Source organism: Panthera tigris, chromosome A3, assembly GCF_018350195.1.
Source record: "Panthera tigris isolate Pti1 chromosome A3, P.tigris_Pti1_mat1.1, whole genome shotgun sequence".
In the NCBI taxonomy this organism is placed as follows: domain Eukaryota; kingdom Metazoa; phylum Chordata; class Mammalia; order Carnivora; family Felidae; genus Panthera; species Panthera tigris.
Genome location: NC_056662.1, coordinates 16,913,019 through 16,928,007, shown reverse-complemented (window position 1 = coordinate 16,928,007; position 14,989 = coordinate 16,913,019). Strand labels below are relative to the sequence as shown.

Below are 14,989 nucleotides of genomic sequence, written 5' to 3'. Positions count from 1 at the left end.
CCCAGTCTTTATCTGGAGAACCGCAATTTGCCAAACAAGAAAATCAAAGGGAAATTGCAAAGATGATGAGGGATGAACCTTTTTTAGGAACAACAACCTAATCACAAGTCACTGCTAGAGAAGAAATGTCACAAAAACCTTGATTTGCAGCTTTAGGGAGCAGCATGCCATGGAAGACAGGCAATTAACAACGTGAGAAGCTTCTCAGAGGCACAGATGAATCATGGAAGGCAGTGCCTATAGGCTGGAAAGGATGCCAGACAGCACGTGATCAAAATCCTAGTCTGATTCATAAAGTCCTTGTGGAGCTGCTCCAGCAAGAAGCCAGTCTGAATCTTCCTGAACTCCCCTTGTAGTAGGAAGCTTCATACCCATTCCCCTTTTGGACAGTGGCCAGCACAGTGCAATGCACATAGAAAGAGCTCAATACATAATTTTGAATGAATGAATGAATGAATGAATGGCCCTGGTGCTGCTCAAATAACTCTCTTGATATTTTCACCCAGGAGTCCTGGTGCTACTCTCCGGAGCACGCTTGGTGTCATGACTGTCTATCTTAGGAAGGGATCACCCAAAGCAGACCCTGGTTCTGGAGGTGCTTTTAGGAACCTCTAGCTGGAGAGTGGGGAAATAATTTAGGGAAAGGAAGGAAGCTAATAGGGGGACATTAATGAACAGGTTACCACTGTGGGGAATTTTGGCTTAAAGATTTTTGCTTAAAGAAGATGATAGGGAACCATGCTGGCCAAGATGGGAGCCACGAGCCACGTGGAGCTATTGAGGACTTGAAGTGTGGCTAGTTCAAATCGAGATATAGAGTAACTATAAAATACACACCAGATTTTGAAGACCTAGTATTTAAAAAAAGTAAAATATCTCATTGATGATTTTTGTATCATTTATGTATTCAGGGGACAACATTTTGAATATATTGGGTTAAAATATAGTATTAAAATTGATCTTACGTGATAATTTCTTTTTGCCTTAAAAGAACATAGGTGGCTCACAATTATGGTTCACGTTATATTTCTATTGTTCGATGCAGACATAGAACATACCTTAGAGTTACTCCTCCCAAGGGGTGAGAGAGCTGAACTTCTACCCGCCAGTTTCTATGCATCATCGGTTGAGTGCTGCTCCCAGGGGTTAATTTCCCCGGCATTTCAACATGCCCCACGCACCAGCAAGTATCTGCAACCAGAGAAAACCCTCAGGCGGAGTTGCAGGATCTTGCCATAGGAAGCCACCAGCATGCGAGTGTAGGGGATGTGGGCGGAGTACCAGTAGCACCTGCTGTGCTGTGCTTTTCATCACAACTAATACACACCCCCAGGAAGCGGTAAGCCAAATTCCCTATTACACCATCATTACTCCTTCTTGCTCATTCAGTCATTCACGCATCTAGACAAAAAGCATCTGTACTATGGGAATGCTGGCACACCAAGACAGCCACCAGCAGTCTTATTTTATCAGTGCCTCGGAGGAGAAAAGAAAAGGAGGACGGCTCATGCACTGTTAGCAGAGCTCGGGGGGTGCTTGGCGTTGGGCCCTGGATCAAGGGAAGGAGCAGGGACTAACCTCAGAGGTGAAAGCATGAATGCTTGACCCTAAGTGGTGCCCTCTGGCCCAGCCCAAGGGGAACTTGGTCTGAGCAGCTCTAAGGTTTAATTGAATTAAACCAAGACAAGTTCCATTCTCCAGAGAGCCTAACATGACAGCTGTTAGGCATGGCTGGGGAGACAGTATGCCTCAACCACTCCGTTGGTGGGGGAGATATTCCTGCCCTAAGGTCATAGGGATGGACGGCTAATCTACCACACTCGACACTGGACAGATACGCTTGACGGCAATGTGTTGATCACACATACGGCCCAGGTGAGGAGGACACTGCATGTCACACAAGGCCACATGGGCATCGTATGCCAGGACAAAGTGCGCCACCAAGGGCTGCGGGTGGCAGGCCTGTATTATCAAGAGAGTGAGGTGACCCTTGGTTCCCACGAGAAGATGTGATTGGCTTCCTTGAATAACCCCATGATCTGGCAGGGAATTGAAACCTGCTATTCAGGGATAAGAGGGAACTGCACCCGGTCCCCTTGAGAAGGAGGGTTGCTCAGCAAGGGTACCTTAACTGTGGAAGCACAGTGGAAAGGGGAACTTGCAGTCAGGCCAGGAAAAGCCTCCCAGTTTCACCAGATGTAAACACAGCACACCACACTGTGCCTTAATTTTAATTAGTGCGCCCCAGGGATGACAACAGCAGCAGCCACAAAACTCATCTGGGTTAGTGGTGTCAGCTCAGGTAGCCTCCACATGCACAGAATGTCAGACCCCCCCATTCATTAATACTCAGTGCTGCCCAAAGTGGGCTCAGTGCTGTGCTTCAGCCTGAGGGGCGAGTGATGGAGACGCTCCGTTATGGGCACATTGCTGACCCTCCTGTCTCCTCCTAAATCTCCCAGCCCCAGCTAGGTCAAACATCCCCACCCCCGGCTATTTGAATCCCTCGCTTTCTTTCCTACCTCTTGCATTTGGCACAAACAGACATTAATACATCTGCCCTTTGCTCCTTTAAGAAAACAGGCCCCATAACCCAGACATTTAGTTTTGCCCTACAGCACTGAACATGGAAGGAAGCTGGCTGTCAGTAATAAGGGTCCAACCTGGGACCCTGGCTACTAGACCCCACCTCCCATCCTTCCATCTTGTCTGCTCCCGGTGACTTAGCCAATCAGAGGGCTGGGTTTGCTTTCTGCACTGGCCTTTCTCAACTTCTATAATCAATGCCTGGCTTGAGACACCATCTAGACTGAAGCCACAGAGAGATGCACTTTGTTCTGCTCTTAATGTAGCCCAGGCATCCAGCTAATAAGAGCTTCAGAACACTGCACCTCAGAGAGATGACCCCCTGAGGGCATATGCGAGACCCTATGTGGCTACTACTCTGCTTGGGTGGGAACTCCAAGCTACCAGTGCTTGAAACCCACCCCAGGTACCTCCTTCCAGCTGCATTCTGGAGGTCAGGTCCCACGCAGACCCACCGTCCAGTGCTGATGGGGAGTGATGTCTGGGAACCAACTTGGGCCCCAAGCATCTGGAAGCATTCCTAGAGTCTGGCCAAATCTGTGTTGTTTACCAGAATGCCCCGGCTGGTAGCCTTATTAAATCCAATTTCCATCACAATCTAGCAGTTAGGTCAGACCTGCCACTCTGGGCACCCAGGGACCATAACCCCACAGTCCAAAGAGGGGTTGAGAGACTCTATAAACAAGGCACTAAAATTAGGCTTCAGATTCCTGGAGAAGCAAACAGCACTGCCAAAGCTTTGCCGTGACTTATCCAGTGGGCAGCCTGCTAGGAACTTAGACTATGCTTCTGTTTCTGGGATCAGGGTTTTCTCTGCTTCAGTCAGAAGTCACCTTCTCTTGGGGCACCTGGGTGGCTCAGCCAGTTAAGAGTCCAACCTCGGCTCAGGTAATGATCTCATGGCTTGGGGGTTCAAGCCCCGATGTCGGGCACTGCGCTGACAGCTGAGAGCCTGCAGCCTTTTTCAGATTCCTCTTTCTCTGCCCCTCCCCTGCTTGCACTCTGTGTGTGTGTGTGTGTCTCTCTCTCTCAAAAATAAATAAACATTAAAGAAAAAAGAAGAAATCACCTTCTCTTTCCTGGGAAGGTGGGGGGTGGGGCTCATGCAGAGAGTGACCCCTCTGAGAAGGAGAAGAGGCCAGTTTGGGAGGTTCTGATAACTAGTTTGCTGGGGCTGGCACAGACAGGATGGCCCAAACAGCAGAAAGTGAATTCCTCCCAGTTTGGAGACTAGGAGTCCAAGATCAAGGTGTCAGCAAAGTTGATTTCTGCTGAGGCCTCTCTCCTTGGCTTGCGGATGGCCTCCTTCTCCCTGTGTCTTCACATGGTCTTTCCTCCATGTGTGTGCATATCTATGTCCTAATGTCTTCTTTTTTAATGTTTATTTATTTTTGAGAGAGAGAGAGAGAGACAGAGCGTGAGCAGGGAAGGGGCAGAGCGAGAGGGAGACACAGAGTCCAAAGCAGGCTCCAAGCTCTGAGCTGTCAACACAGAGCCCAATGCAGGGCTGGAACCCATGAACCATGAGATCATAACCTGAGCTGAAGTCGGACACTTAACCCACTGAGCCACCCAGGCGCCCCTGCTATGTCTTAATCCTTTAAGGACCAGTCCTAGGGGATTAAGGCCCACCCATATGACCTCATTTTACCTTAATTACCACTTTAAAGGTCCCATCTCCAAATACAGTCACATTCTGAGGTCCTGGGGGTTATAACTTCAACATATAAATTGGGGGCAGGGGGCACAATTCAGCCCATCCCTGACCCTTCCTCTTTCAGAGTCAGCAAGGTCAGGATGCCTCGTACAGGGCAGGGTTTTATTTTCCTAGGAGACCAACAAGCCCCACCATGGAGTAAAGAATCAGAAGAAGGGCCTCTGTGTAAAATGGTCTAAAGAAGAGGGGGCAGCACCCTGAGAAGGAGACTGAGTAGAGGGGAAGATGAGGGCATTTGGATGGGGGCAAGAGATTAGGTCACAAGGTCAGAGCATTGATGTGAGCACATTTCCCTGGCAGTGTGTGTCCAGGAAGGATGACTGGCCCATGAAGAAGGTTGCAACATAACAAGGGATATTTAGCTTTCAGAAGAAGGGGACGGGATTCCTATCGTCACCTCCCAGCAGAAGGGTAACCAGTGTGCCCCAGAGAAAATATTGGACCCGTGGGTATAAACCAAAGAGAGGTATCTTTCAGGTACAGGAAAATAAAAACATTCTAGGCATTGAAATGTTCAGCCTTGGAGTAATCTGCTGCCACCAGTAGCGACCTCCCTTCACTCCAAGTATTTCATTCGGGCTGGAAGATCATCAGGGCACTTAGGGAAGTTTTCCTGTAACTCCCGAATCCCTGTGATGTATCAGATAAGAGGCTGAGACTACATAATTTAGCTCACAGACTACCCTTGTGGTCCTTCAGGCTGCTATAACACCAGCCCCTCTCTCTTTCCACACTGGATGAATTTAGAGTAGCTAATGACACATAATTCTGGCACGGAATTCATGACATCCATCCAAAATGTCCAAGCTACTTACTATATATTCATAGTAGCTACTACTGTAAATCAACAGATCTTCATACACACACACACACACACACACACACACACACACACACACACACACACACCAGCAAGACAGTTTACCTAAAAAGTGTAAAAGAACTTCTGGGCCCTATCAAGAAATTAAGTCTTTTGGAAGAATTTGGCTGTGTGTCTATTGGGTCAGAAGTACAACATCACTTGGGGCTCCTGGGTGACTCAGTCAGTTAAACGTCTGACTCTTGATTTTGGCTCAATTCATGATCTCAGGGTCGTGAGGTTGAGCTACGTTCAGCGTGAAGTCTACTTGAGGGTCTCTCTCTCTCTCTCTCTCTCTCTCTCCCCCCCTCCCCTGCTTGTTCTCTCTCTCTCTCTAAAAAAAAAATGCTAAGAAAAAAAACACAATATCACTCTAGAAGTCCCCCAAATTATGTCTACATCCCAATCCCAGTGAATAAATTTTTTTATTGAGGTAAAATTCACAGAACATAAAATTAACTATTTTAAAGTGTACCATTCAGTAGCATTTAGTGCGTCCCCACTACCTCTCTCCAGCTCCAAAACGGTTCCATCAGCCCAATTGCAAACCCCCTTCCCATTAAGTCACCCCTCACATCTCACAGCCCCCAGCCCCAGGCAACCACTGACCTACTTTCTGTCTCTATGGATTTACCTCTTCTGGATATTTCATATGAATGAAATCATACAATGTGTGACCCTTTGTGTCTAGCTTTTTTTTACTTAGTGTAACGCTTTTGAGGTCCATCCATGTGGTGGCACGGATCGGTATTTCATTCCTTTATATGGCTGAATGATATTCCATTGTCCTCAAACTTTGAATAAGATGCTTCTCTTTTTCACTTTGAAGTGGGCTCAGAAATTATGAAGCTGGTCTCAGCTGGCTGTCATGGGGGTTTGGAGCCAGTCACGCTCAGCAGGACTGCCGCCTGCCCTCCCTTCCATGCACCTTGCGCCATACAGCCGAAATGGTCTTCCTCCGGGAAGCCTGACCATGTCCCTCCCTGTGTAAGATCTTCCCACAACTGCCACTCATCTGCCCCCAGCCTGTGTCTCAGCCCCACGGCCGTGGGCCCCAGCTCTCTGAAGGACCAGGCTCTGGTGACTCTCCACGTGTCCCTCCTGCCCCCACCTCCCCCCTCAAATTGGTTCTAAGGTCCTAGTGCTCAAAAATCAGGCAAAAGTGGTGGATGGGCCATCAGATCAGGGGTGACAAAGCTGCAATTTGCCTCAAGGCTGACCTTCCAGGAAGACAGGCTGAGAGATTGATGAGTCCATTTAAGCTTTCACGCTGACAATTTTGGGGATCATGGCGCTTACTTACGAGGGGACTTATGTAACCAATGAGATATAAATAAGCACATTAAAGTATTCCTGCTCCAGCCCAGCTTAATGGCCAAGAAACTAATTGTCAGAAATTGGAAAGGGTCTGAAATAAATACGGCACTTCATGTCACATAGGGAACCCGGCCAAAGACGTCAGATTAAACGCAGGGATGTTGAGAGCATGCTTCCAGACACCCACGGAGCAGTTTTTTTGTTTCATTTTGGTCATTAGGTTCTCCACTTTCTCACATCAACCAACACAGAACAGTAACCGGCACCAGCTTGATTCTACCTCCTTCCAAGAGCCAGGAGAGTGAGCCAGAAGCCGTGGGTCCAGAGATCACCCATCTGGCTTGTCCTCTCAGTGGCTGATGCCTCTATGGTCAGGAGTGTGTGACATCAGAACCTCAACCGTGAACAGGGGTGTCACAGGTCAGCCTCTGTAGACTGGGCTCCCAGTTGTCAAAGCCGACACCTGCCACCTCGGCGTTCCCCTGCTCCTCACCAGGCCCTGGGTCACCACCTCCAAGGTCTCACTCCACCAGGGCAGCTCTCTCCTGTCTCTCCCCCTCCAGATTCCTTCGTGCCACCCTTCAGATGGGCTTATCTCCCCATCCAGACAGGAGCCCCCTGCCCTGGCTCCACCTTTCCCCAAGCTGCCATGTCTTCTCCTCCCCCCACCCCCCGCAACCGGCCATCCACATCTGGATGCCTTCTTATCCTCCTTATTCTTATCCTCCTCCAGGACCTCCAGCCTCCAGCTTCTGGAGTGCATCCCTCCTCCACACAGAGACCTTTCTGAAGCATAACACAACCCAACACCCTCCACCTAAACCTTCCAGCAGCCTTTAATCCCCAAGAGGAGGCCACATCTCAAGCTGGGCATTCTAGGACCATCTTGGCATGGCCTCCTCCCCCTCATCTCTCATGTGGCAAATACCCTGCAGCACCTCCCACCCTCCTCAGGCCCCTTGCCTGCTCATCCTTCCCAAACCGTATCTCTCCCCCATTCATGTCCCACTCCCTATTTCCTGCCTTTTACCCCTGGGAGCCTTGGCTTCCCTATCTGTAAATGGATAGGTTTGGACCAGCTAATCCCCAAGGTTCCTCCCTCTTGGTTCTAAAAGAATAATGCAGCTTACCCTTTGTTCTGAGTATCTAAGTGCTTTCCATGGAAAACTCAGGAACAGCCAGCAAGGATCCCAGTGGAAGCAGCGGGCGTTTTCTCTCTCACGCCTTTCCCCCCCTCACTACTTTCAGTGTATTTCACCATCTCATGAACAAAAATAACCTGGTTTGATTCCCTAAGGAAAAAAGAGGAAGCTGAGAGTTAAATTAGTGTCCACTCTCAGAAAATCAAAAGGAAAAGTAGAGAGAAAACAAAACAAAGCATAGGAGACATCAAACCTATAGATTGACCAGATAACTTACCCCCCAGCAGCTGGGGACCCAAATGGGGCCAGAGGGACTGGGGAAGTTGAGGCAGGAAGAAAGGTTTGCCCACGGTTCCCTCATGGGATCCTACTCAGAGGTATCATGAAACATTGACACCTGTCAGTTCAGCTCAGACATACAACCATTCCCTTCTTACTTGATGTATCAGTTAAGGGCAAGCGCTCCCGCCAGTGGGAGGTCTGAGTCTCAAGACGTAAACTGTACAACTCTGTATTTGGGGAAGTGGCAGCTTATCTCTGTCTCCTGCTTGATCCTCAAAGCAGATGTAGTCCAGCCTTCTGGGGAGGAAGAAGGATGGGCTGGTGTGTCTTCAGATCATAGAGGACAGGGACCCCAGCTGTTACCTGTGGGTAGTACACCAGAGTTGTTGAACAATAAAGAAAGGGACTTTTATTCCTATTCTTTTGTCACATGGTAATTATTTGGTTCTGTTTCAATCAACATATGCAGTACTTGGCTTGGGTGTTGTTTTGTTTTGTTTTGATTTGTTTTGTTTTGTTTTGTTTTGTTTTTTAATGCGCCCACAGATGACCAAAATTTTATTCCCCGGGTTGTCCGAGGAAACAAACTGATCCTGGAAGGCCAAATTACCTGTTGGTCATCTCCAGTGTGTTAAACTATCATCTATAGCATGGTCTGCAAACTATGTGATATAAGCCAAATCCAGCCTACCATTTGTTTTTGTAAGTCCCACCAGCTTAGAATGTTTTTTTATTTTTTAATGATTTTTTCTTTTAGTCCAAAGAAGACTAGTGAAATGTGAAAATTACAGAAAATTCAAATTCTGGTGTTCACAAATAAAGTTTTATTGGAACACATCTGTGCACATTCATTTGCATAGTGCCTGTGGCTGCTTTTGCACTCCAACAGCAGCCTATGTAGCCCTTAAAGCCAAAAACGTTTACTATGTGGCACTTCACAGCGTTTGTCAACCCCAGCTCTGTATTTCCACATCCTGTTATTCAAGTATTAAAGAGTTAAGAATATATTTAAAAATGAAATTTTAATCAAACATCTGTGGAACCTTGAGTATATTCTTGAGGAACACTATTTGAAAACATACTTAAGGATTTTGTTTAGTAATGTGGGGTTTTTTTAGAAAAATCTTTTCCTCTTTAATTTTTTCGCTATGGAAAATTGTAAACATGTTCAGCAGTATACAGAAAATATAATGAGCCCCCATATACCCACCACCCAGCTTGAACAATTATTGATTTATGGCTGATCTGGTTTCAACTGTATCCCACCCACCTCCCCCTCCTGCATTATTTTGAAGCGAATCCCAAACAGTATATAATTTCATCTGTAAATATTATGTGGCATACGCAGTTTTAAAATAAACTTTTACAACTGGGGAGACTGTGACAAGCTGCATATAATAAGGAGATTTCTGCTAAAGAGTCAGAAGCCCGTGGGGAGGGAGATAGGACACACACTTTCTAACTGATTGAGAAACGCATGTCACTACCTGATTTTCCAACCAAACTCCAGGCTGGGTGACAGTCACCAGCCATCAGGAGAGGGCAGCCTCTCCCTCCCCCATCTATCATGATCAAGGAAAATAAATTAGAGCTAGGGGCAACAAAAGGGGGCTGGTTAATATAATTCAAGACTGCAAAAGAGACAGACACACTTTCAGCTTAATGAGTTTGGAAAGCCATATGAGTACTGGCATAAGACGCACCCTGGCAGTGGGTGATGCTGGCTTTTTTTTCTCTTTAATAACCAGGGTCAACAGGAAGGAAGGAGAAGCAAGCTGCCTTTATGCAACCAGACTCTTTCATCTTCTCCCCTCTGCCACCTCAAGAACCCAAAAGACACCCCCAAATTCCGCTACCCATGGTGGGGAGGGGGTGGAATAAGAAAAACAAGAGCCATGCAGGGGGTCAGGAATGGAGGGAGAGGCAGAGGGTGTGAGCAGGAAGCTTCCCCAGAGGTCAGACCTAGCTGGTCACTGTGGCCTGCATGCAAGGGGCCAGTTAGTTGGGTTAGGGATGTCATGCCCTAATAAAATTGGAGGGACAGAGTTTATATGTCAGCTTTATATGTCAGCTTGGCTTGGCTACAACACCCAGTTTATTTAATCAACCACTAATCTAGATGTTGCTGTGGAGGTGTTTCGTAGATGTGATTAACATCTACACTCAGGCAGAATCCTTTACTTTTTTTTTTTTTTTTAATTTTTTTTTAATGTTTATTTATTTTTGAGACAGAGAGACAGAGCATGAGCGGGGGAGGGGCAGAGAGAGAGGGAGACACAGAATCGGAAGCAGGCCCCAGGCTCTGAGCCATCAGCCCAGAGCCCGACGCGGGACTCGAACTCACGAACCGTGAGATCGTGACCTGAGCTGAAGTCGGACGCTCAACCGACTGAGCCACCCAGGCGCCCCCAGAATCCTTTACTTTAAGTAAAGGAGATCATCCTCCATGATGTGAGTGGGCCCGCTTCATCTAATCGAAAGGCCTTCAGAGCAAAACTGAGGTTTCTCTGGGATGAAGACATTCTGCCTCAAGACTGTGGCATGGGCTCCTGCCTGAGTCCCCAGCCTGATCCCCTGCCCCCCAAATGTCAGATGTGCCAGCCTCTGCAATCACCTGAGCCAATTCCTGGAAATAAGTGTATGTATATAAATATATAACTGAAGAGAAGGATCAAATGTTAACTCATTTTCTCACAATTTTACAATCTGTAAAATTGTCCCCATTTTATAGATGAAGAAACTGATGCACAGAGAGGTTGGGATCACTGTGAGCCTGCCCTAAAGGGCTGATGGAGCGATGGAGCGTGAGAGCAAAGGTGAGGGAAGCATTTGTGCCTTCCTTGCAGGCTCACCTGAGAGGCTCCAGTTCACTCCAAGGGAGGCAAGAAGACACCCACCTGGAAAGGGGGGTGGACAGGAAGAAAACACTGAAAACCAAAGCAGATTGCACTTTCTGACCCCACTATAGCAGCATCAACAAAGCCCAGAGCAATCCCATAAGTTATCCCATCACATTTCCACGTTACCACAATGAACATCTAATATAGTAAATCTTTTCGTGTTCTCATTTACACTGTGTCCCCAATTTTATCTTACACTGTGCTTCAGGAGCTACTAATTCAATCAAAGATACCTTGATCAAGCCCTCTTGCTGCGGGAGAGGGAGAGAGATCATGCTGAAGACATCCATAGGAGGAGGCAGATGGTCCATGACGCCCAAGGAATCTTTGCTTGAGGAACCACATCCAGGGGCCCTGAGACGGGTGGTCTCTCGCAGGCATGTCATCCAGGCCCCTTCTCTGCTCCAGCTCCAATCTGGGGACCCAGCCATGCCTGTGGATGTATCCCCCACCCTCTTCCTTGGAAACATACCTGACTGTTTTGTATTCCAAATGCAAACAGTCTGACAAGGTGTCAAAGTACCCTGAAATGCACAGAGATACCCGTGGAACACAGTCAGAGGAATGGTTCCTTTAGTAGGGCCAGCTCAGTGGGGGGCTCTCTAAATAACAGGGTCTGCCTGCTGGACAACCTCCGGAATAAATCCTAGCTTTCCGGAAACTAGAAGAGCAGGAACTTGTTTTCCCAAGTGGAAGCCTCATCCACACATGATCTTTCGGCTCACGAGAAAAACCCAGTCTGGGGACACCAGGGGAACCCCAACACAATTCAGGCCATGGAGAACAATGCAGCCCAACAAGCCAAAGTCTCTGCTATTCCTGAGCTCACATGCTGGGGGTGAGCTTTGGAGGGCATTCCTCACGTGGCCCTCAAGGCAGCAGGACCTGGGGAACCTGGAAAAAAATGCCTCTTCAGCGGCCTTTTCTCCAGCTCTAACACTGACTCCTAAGCTCTCCCCACCATCCATTTCAACCACACCCTCTCTTATATCCCACCAGGCATCCTCCTTTCTTGGACTCGAGCAGCCCCCTGGGTGGACCCATCACCCTTACATCACACTGGCCTGTTAGCAGGAGGGTGTCCCCATGGAGCCAAGAGCTCTCTAGACTCCCAACCCAGGCAAGCTGTGCCTGATGTCCTCCCTCCCTGTCACCTTCTTCACCTTCCCCTGACAGTCACAGGGTTTATTCTATGCCAGGACCTACTCTGGGTGCTGGAGAAACAGGAGTGAACAAGACAGACCTGGTCCATCCCCTTCTGGCGATTCCATGCTATTCATTTGTTCAGCCAACAAATACCGATAGAAAACCCACCACTATGTACTGGACACAGTTCCAGGTGCTGGGGAAACAGAAGTGAACAAACAGAACAAAAATCCCTTCCCCCATGGAGTTTACATTCTAGATAAGACACTCCATAAATCATTACACAAATTATTAATTACAAATGGTGTAGCTGCTACAGGGGCAGAGCTCAGGACATGAAGAAAGCATATAGCCAAAAATCTAACCTGGTGACCCCTTAGGAACCACATTAACAAAGGCTTCAAGGAAGAAGGGGAATCAGCTGGAAGGGTGAGGGTGGAACCTGAAATAAGGTAGTGGCAGGCTTGGGGTCTCCTGAGGCTGTGAAGAAGAGATCTGTTCCAGACCTCTCTCCTTGGTCTGTGCATGGCCATCCTAAATTCACACGACCTGTCTCCATAAGGACATGGGGCATACTGGATTAGGACCCACCCTAAAGACTTCATTTTCACTGGGTTAAAAAACAAAATTCAGGGGTGCCTGGGTGGCTCAGTCAGTTAAGTGTCTGACTCTTGATTTCGGCTCAGGTCATGATCTCACAGTTCGTGAGTTCTAGTCCTAAGTCGGTTTCTGTGCTGACAGTGCAGAACCTGCTCCGGATTCTCTGTCTCCCTCTCATTCTGCCTCTCTCTCTCTCTCTCTCCCTCTCTCTCAAGATAAATAAACTTTAAAAAATAAATAATAAAAAAAATGTTTTTTAATTCAAACAAGTCTCTTTAAAGATCTAATTGGCTTTATTAAGCAGTTCATGAGGCAGGCAGCATCCCGCCTAGCAAGCAGAGAGAAGGTCTGGGTTGTACAAAATGGAAGGTTTTCAAGGGAAGGAGGGTGGGGCAAGGAGGTTACTAGCAAAATAAAAGAAAGAATCAGACCAGGACTCCCATCTATTCTCACAAAAGGGACCCAGGGTTATTGTTTTGCAGATGACCTTACTGGTGTTGATCAGGAAGTTTCAGATTGACCCCTAAAAGATCACATTCCTAGGATCTGTTGACACGCTAATATTTAAGTCTCAGTTTGCTGTCATGGGGTGGGGTGGCAAATGACTCCATTTGGGGCTTGTTTTTCTGTTTTCGACAACCAAATTACTTCTCTCAAGACCCTACCCCAAATAAGGTCACATTCTGAGGTACTGGGGGACAGGACTTCAACATGAATTTTGGGAATGATTCAACCCATAACACTGACTAAGAAAAGTTTGGTGGGGAGTGAGAAGTTTTCACAGCCTTTCATATTTTTAGAGAGACTCGGTCAAGAAAACCCCTATGTACCCTTTTTAACTAACTTGACGGTCTGATTGTTTGTTCATCTGGGGCCATGCTTTACAGAGAGGACCACACCGTCTGAGATTCCTAGTTCCCAGGGGTGAAAATCCTACCCCACAGACATTCCTGCCGGACACTTCAGCCAAGGATGGAACTAAAGGTTTGTTACCCAAAACTAAGTTTGCCTTTTAGTGGGTGTCAAGCCAAAAGAAAACAACCAAGCCACAGAATAGGAAAGGCAAGGGTTTTACTAGCAACAGGTAAAGGAGAACACCAGAGATATCTCCCAAAGCAGTGTCTCCTTGAGCAACAAAACTGGGGAAGTTTTAAGGTAAGGAGGCATACCTGTTCATGAATCAGCTTGCCCAATGGGGAATCCAGCATGGAATTGGGGCAAAAGTCATCTTAAGGGGACAGAGTTCAGGTCAAAGTCATGAAGGCCAGCGACGGTCAATATTGTCAATTCTCTGGCTTTAGTTGGTCGGTGTCTGAATACTCAAAGGGGCTTAGATCCTGCAAAGACAGAACATGCTTCAGGTCAGTCTTTACTTCTGAACCAGCACTAGAAGCTTTACCTCTGAATCATTGCCCCTGATATGATTAGGCTCTCTCCTGGCCTGATAGTGGCTCTTATATTCTTTTGTTCCCCTAAAATCATTATCTACTGGGGTCTATTTTTATGCAATTTCAACATATCCCAGGAATTTCTGTAAGAAATGTGCTTTGAGCATGGATCACAAGATGGGCAGAGACCTAAAACGACTTTTTCTATGTCTTGAAAGCTTTGTCTTTTATTTTTCCTGGGACCCCTAACTCTTTCTGCTGACAGGTTGGGCTAGCTACAAAGCGTGAGCCAGTGAAACGTAAGCAGGGCGTTGGGGAAGGCTGAGAAGGAAGCACAGTAGATTGTCCATTTTCCAGTCAGTTCCCAAAAATGTCTGGAACTTTATCTACAGTAAGACTGTCTCCTGTCAGAGGTCCCCCAATCTGAACCACAGTCACCCAGGGAGCTTGTTAAAATACAGATTCCCGGGCCCTGCTTTGGAAAGACCCCAGACGTGTAATTTTCTTACATGCCCCAGGTGACTCAGGTCTCCAGTGGATTTGGAAGCTGCTGGCACACAGGCCCTTTCTTCCACTGGGCCTGAACATAAACATGTACTCAGGGCTCTGTGGAACCCAGTGGTTTTGATCTGTGGGGAACTGGCACAATTCCTAGCCCTTGATTATCCCACTAAATTGTCTCAAGACAGATTCTGATTTCCATTTCTATTCCTGCCTCTCAGCTCTGATTACTTCAGCAAATGCTTTTCAATTGCCCCATTCTTTTCTTTCTTAAAGAACAGCCTCTAACTTCAATTTTTTTAAAAATATATATCAGCCATTTCCCACATTCTAGAAGCTTTGTGCTTTCTACCTCGGGGGAGGGTTTAAGAAAAGATTTTATTTCTCCTACTTTTGATTCCTTTAAGTCAACAGAGATACCCTTACACAACATTGATCGAACCTTTTAAATGTGGTTAGTTAGAGATGGCCACTGGAGAGTTACTCAGCTGACAGTTTGGATTGGCCCCATGGCTGATGCTGGCAGTTCCCTGCCCGTGGACCTCCACACA

General features: G+C 47.2%; 1 long non-coding RNA gene across 8 annotated transcripts in view; it reads right to left on the bottom strand.

The window, feature by feature from the left end:
- Nucleotides 1-1,064: 1,064 nt before the first annotated feature.
- The window catches only part of LOC107179210, a 104,554-nt gene continuing 90,629 nt past the window's right edge, over nucleotides 1,065-14,989 (bottom strand). For 3 of the 8 annotated variants that reach the window (XR_006215442.1, XR_006215445.1, XR_006215444.1), the window contains 6 exons: nucleotides 13,719-13,886; nucleotides 12,047-12,145; nucleotides 11,037-11,327; nucleotides 8,059-8,200; nucleotides 7,610-7,771; nucleotides 1,065-1,191 (listed from right to left, as the gene is read on the bottom strand). This is a non-coding gene — a long non-coding RNA (uncharacterized LOC107179210). Of the gene's footprint in view, nucleotides 1,192-7,609; nucleotides 7,772-8,058; nucleotides 8,267-10,755; nucleotides 10,801-11,036; nucleotides 11,328-12,046; nucleotides 12,146-13,718; nucleotides 13,887-14,989 lie in introns of all 8 variants that reach the window. The other 5 variants (XR_006215443.1, XR_006215447.1, XR_006215446.1 and 2 more) reach the window with 5 other exon arrangements.